Genomic DNA, 5,505 nt, shown 5'->3' on the forward strand with positions numbered 1-5,505 from the left:
GCACTCAGGCCCTACAGCAACACCAGGGCCACCAGGGCAGAGGGGCAGGGCTATGGGAGCAGCACTGGTGACACCAAGGGCTACTGCTGCTGGGCAAAGCTGCTGTGCCAGCACTGATCTGCCCCAGCTCTGCACAGAGACATTGCTGCTGCAGCTCCAGAGAAGGCAACAGAAGGGGGATCTCTGGTGAAAACTTTGCTGGGAGATCCACTTAAAGCCAATGAGAGGACAGCTCTTCATTGACACAGTCTGGAAACACAGGACTTTTTGAGAGAAACAAAATGAGAAATGAAACGAATATTTGCCTAGGTTAAGGAACAATAATAGAAACTCAAACACAGGGGAGGAAAAAAAACGAAACCAGGAGAACTATCAAAGATTACTTTTATTACATGTGACTAGCAGAAATTTGCAACCAGTTTAATGTTGCTGAAACTGTTCTGTGATTAGTCTTAACAGTGAAGCCTTGAGCTCCTGGTTCCTCAGGCTGTAGATGAGGGGGTTCAGGGCTGGAGGCACCACCAAGTACAGAACTGACAGGGCCAGATCCAGGGATGGGTAGGACATGGAGGGGGGCTTCAGGTGAGCAAATGTGCCAGTGCTGAGGAACAGGGAGACCACAGATAGGTGAGGGAGGCAGGTGGAAAAGGCTTTGTGCCGTCCCTGCTCAGAGGGGATCCTCAGCACGGCCCTGAAGATCTGCACATAGGAGAAAACAATGAACACAAAACAACCAAAAGCTAAAGAGGCACAACCAATGAAGTCCAAGTTCCCTGAGTTTGGATTTGGAGCAGGAGAGCTTGAGGATGTGTGGGATTTCACAGAAGAACTGGCCCAGGGCATTGCCATGGCAAAGGGGCAGGGAAAATGTATTGGCTGTGTGCAGCAGAGCATAGAGAAAGGCACTGGCCCAGGCAGCTGCTGCCATGTGGGCACAAGCTCTGCTGCCCAGGAGGGTCCCGTAGTGCAGGGGTTTGCAGATGGACACATAGCGGTCGTAGCACATGATGGTCAGGAGGGAAAACTCTGCTGAGATAAAGAAAAGAAAGAAGAAAACCTGTGCAGCACATCCTGAGTAGGAGATGGTCCTGGTGTCCCAGAGGGAATTGTGCATGGCTTTGGGGACAGTGGTGCAGATGGAGCCCAGGTCACTGAGGGCCAGGTTGAGCAGGAAGAAGAACATGGGCGTGTGCAGGTGGTGGCCGCAGGCTACGGCGCTGATGATGAGGCCGTTGCCCAGGAGGGCAGCCAGGGAGATGCCCAGCAAGAGGCAGAAGTGCAGGAGCTGCAGCTGTCGCGTGTCTGCCAGTGCCAGCAGGAGGAAGTGGCTGATGGAGCTGCTGTTGGACATTTGCTGGGGCTGCACATTTCAACCTACAGAAGGAGCAAAGAAAGGGCAATGGAGGGGAGCTTTCTCACAGACCCTTTCCTGCCACCAAACACCACCCCCGTCTATGTCTAGGGGACCTTCCTTCACCTTGGTTGCTGGAACCCTGATTGCTGCTGGCCAATGTTGTGTGAGGAGCATGGCCTGCAGGACAGCTGGGAGTGAGCCCTGCCCCCCAGTCAGTGCAGGGAAAAATGAGGGAAGAGGCCAGTCCTGGTGTTTGAACTTTGATAAAGAATGTTCCACTAAGGAAGAAGAGCTGCCTGGGTGAAGGGATGGGTATTGCAGGAGGCAGAACGAGAGATTCTGCTGCAGTGTGGAAGAATAGAGAGTCCAGAGAGGCAAGTGGATTGTCTGAGGCTTAGTGCAGACTGAGGGGAGCTGCTATGTCCAGGTGACCTTTTCCAGCTTCCCTGGACTTGCACCTTTCTGAGATCCACTCTCATGTGGAGACTTGCACCTTTCTGAGATCCTCTCACCCTGGACAGCCAGGAGACACTGCTGAGAGCAGAGGGATCCCTGGCACACAAAGTGGCTCCTGACTTTCCCTAAGTCAGGACGGTGGGCTCATTGCCAGCCCCCCAGGCTGCCCTGCCCAGAGCTCCCCGGGCACAGGGAGCTGGGACACCCCATTGCTGTGCTCAGCCTGCACAGGAGGAGCCCAAGGGCTGGTCCTGACCCTGCAGCTGGAACTGCCATTCCAGAGAGCCCCTCAGCACTGCCAGGAGCACCTGGGCAAGGCAAGGGGAGTGAGAGCCAGGCCTGAGGAAAAGCCTTTCCCTGCCCAGCCCTGCCCAGCCCCTGCCAGGCAGCAGCAGGGCAGGACAGTGGCCCTCAGGCCCTGGTCAGCAGGGAATGGGCACAGGGCCAGAGAGATGCCCTTCATCTCTGGAGCTGCTCTGCCAGCCCAGTTGGGACTGAGGGCCCCAAGCCCCCGGGCTGAGGGCTGTGCTGGCTGGGAGGGGACACAAGAGCTGTGCTGCTCAGGGCAGTGTCTGCCCTGCAGGGCAGGCCTGGCAGGTGCCACACCTGCCCTGCAGCAGGGCTTCCCTCAGCACTGCCTCCCTCCCTCCCTGCCCACGGCTCTGCTGCTGGAGCTGTCCCAGCCCGAGCTGCTCCTGTGGCCCCGGGCTCCTTCCCTGCCAGAGCTGCCAGAGCCCAGCCCAGCCCCTGGGCCAGCCCTGCCCTGCAGCTGCTCGGGGCTGCAGGGATGAAAGAACAGCTCCCCCAGCCTGGGCACCATGGAAAGGTGATGCTGGATGGGTCTGGAGGCTGGGCAGGTGCAGGCACTTGCTGAGGTGCCCAGGAATCCTCAGGGTGATGGTTTAAGAGCCTCAGCCCCTTCTCTGCCCTGCACAGCTGAGTTTCCATGGCCACCAAGCAGAGCCAGGGAAAAGTGGGAGCACAGATTCAGGAAAGCAGAGACCCAAGCAGGAAACTCCTGCCCTGGATGTGCTTATAACAACTCCCCTCAGAAATGAGCTGGGCATGAGCTGGAGCTCTGAGCAGCCCTGGCCCACACTGCACCCTCCCCACAGCAGCAGGAGCTGCCCTGACAGGAGTAAATCCTTGCACCCACAGCTCCCCTGCACCGTCCCTGGGGAGGTGCCAGGCAGGCTGAGAGCTGCCCCTGGCAGGTGGCACATGCCCTGGGCTGGCCAAGAGCCCTGAGGGCTGCAGGACCTGCTCTGCAGGACAGCCCTGGGCAGCCCTGGCTGCAGCCCCAGCTTCACCCCCTGCAGCCGTCCCTGGCAGCAGGAGCCATCCTGCCCTGTCCCTCTGAGGGTGCCCAGGGCAGCCCTGCTCTGCAGCACATCCTCCCCCAAAGCAGAAAGGGCAGCAGAGCCATCCTTACAGTCACATCAGTCCTGTCCTGGGTCAGCTTCAGGAGATCCCTCCAGGAGCACAGGGATCTGATCCCTGATCCACAGACTCACCACATAGTGGGCTGTGAAGATTTTCCCCTATGAAGTCTCAGCTCAATTGTCCTTCCCAATCCTGATTGCCTTCAGCCTTCTCTGCCTGGCTCCTGTCCCCTCAGTGCCTGCAGGCAGAGCCCTCAGCCCTGCTGGGCTGGGAGAGGAGCTGGTCCTCGGAGAAGCTGAGCCTTGGTTGCCAGAGCTGCCTTTAGAAGCTCAGCAGCACAGACACAGCACAAGGACTTTAATGACCCTCTCAGGGATTTGGTGTTGTTTACATCAGACTCAGTCCCTGAGAGTGTGTTCAAGAAAACTTCTCAAGAACTCAAAGTTAAATTTAAACTCCCAAGTTTCTTGAAGTTTTAATGGGTCCCACTGAGGGACACGACTGAGAAAGTGTCCCCAGGTTCCAGGTAGAGCAGAACACTGCAGACAGTGATGACAGCTGGGCACAAACAAGGCCAAGGTGTCTCTGGTGCTGAGCAAAGCTGGATGTGTTTCAGGAATGCAAAGGGCCAAGGCCTGAGCCCCAGCCCCTGGCCAGGCAGATCCTGTCCCTCCCTCCTTGCTCAGGGCTCTTCCCAGGATGGGCACTGGCATGTGGGGATGGGCAATGCCAAGGGCAGGAGCATGGGGCGGCCCCTGCCAGGCTGCTGAGCAGGGACAAGGAGGCCATGAGGCCCCAGGCCTGCAAGGGTCACTTGTCTCCTGCTCCTGGCTCAGGCCCAGGCCCAGCAGCCATGGCCCAAGTGCTGCCCAAGTTGGCTCTGTCAGGGCCTGGCAGCTGCTGCCCATGGCTGTGCCCTGTGCAGCTCAGGCTGTGCTACGGTGTCCCTGCCCTGCACCTCTGTCCCTGCAGGCTGTGCTCATCCCCTGGCTGCCCCAGCTGGCTGGCCCCTTCCTTTGCTGACAGCTCTGCCTCCTGCCTGCCTCTGCCTGCCCACACAAAGCCTTGGGCTGACCCAGACTCCTTCTGGGTGATGTGTTGCACCTCAGCCCTGCCTGGGAGGGAAATTCCTTTCTCTTTGTCCCTTATCTAGGCCTCCCCAGCTGCCCTTGGTATTAATTTTTTCTGTCTGTTCTCTCCTACATCAAAAGGATCCACCATCTCTGAACCACCCTTCAATCCCTCCCAGGGCTCTCCTCTGCTGTCCTCAGTCTCCACCCCACTGAGCACAGAGCTCCTCTGTCCCTATACAGTGCTCATGTGCCTGAGGCCATGGGCGCCTGGACAAGAAGGACAGTTCAGTTCTTTTCTACAGAACAGAAACCACAGAGCCCCAGGGTTTTCAAGGCAGATCAGAGGCAGATGCCTTAGGCCAAGGCAAGCCAGGCCTGTCTGTCCTTGCAGCTTTTGTCTGAAATCAACCCTTGGATATTTGGGGAGTTTTGGAGGTGGAATTCCTTTTCAGCCATGGGTGCCTGGACCAGAATGACAGTTCTCCACAGGAAGGAAAGGGCAGAGCCCCAGTATTTAAAAGGCAGATGAGACCTGGCCCTCAGGAAGGCAAGGGAACCTAGATAATCCTGGCAGCTTTTGTCTGGGAGCAATCCGTGGGTATAAGAAATTTTGGAGGCAGATTCCTAATTTTGGCCATGGATGCCTGGAGGAATCCATGGCCAAAATTAGTTGTTTCCCAGAGGAAGGAACACATGGAACAGTTGTTTCCCAGAGGAAGGAACACATGGAACTCCAGGCTTTTAGAGACAGACAAGTAGCAACCCTCAACATGGCAAGGTCAGCTGGACCAGTCAGGCGGCTCCCAGGAGGCCAAGCCAGCCAGACCTTTTCCATGTTCTTGGATCCTTGGGGCCCTGCAGCATTAAAATTGCCCCTTGTTTCCATGAAGCCTCGCAGTATCACAAAAGATCTTTGTTTCCATGAGGCCCAGTGATATCACAATGTTCTCCTTGGCTCTGCAGTGGCACAATGGCCCCTTGCTTCCATGAGGCCTTGCTGTGTCTCACAATGATCTCTTGGTTCTATTGGGCTCCCCAGGACCACAATGGACCCTTGGTTCTACATGGCCTGGCTGTAGCACACTGGCCCCTTGCTTCCATGGGGACTCAGAGTGCCAGAATGGTCGCATTGCTTCCATGAGGCCCTGCAGTGTCACAAAGAGCTCCTTGGTTCCACAAGGCCCTGCAGAGCCCCTTGATTCAAGGAGGCCTCAGAGTGCCAGAATGGTCACCAGGATT

General features: G+C 57.0%; 1 pseudogene; it reads right to left on the reverse strand.

Moving 5' to 3' along the window:
• Positions 1-420: 420 nt before the first annotated feature.
• LOC103813592 (olfactory receptor 14J1-like) lies at positions 421-1,368 on the reverse strand (annotated as a pseudogene).
• Positions 1,369-5,505: the final 4,137 nt, after the last annotated feature.

The sequence above is a fragment of the Serinus canaria genome, chromosome 25, assembly GCF_022539315.1.
Source record: "Serinus canaria isolate serCan28SL12 chromosome 25, serCan2020, whole genome shotgun sequence".
Lineage (NCBI taxonomy): Eukaryota > Metazoa > Chordata > Aves > Passeriformes > Fringillidae > Serinus > Serinus canaria.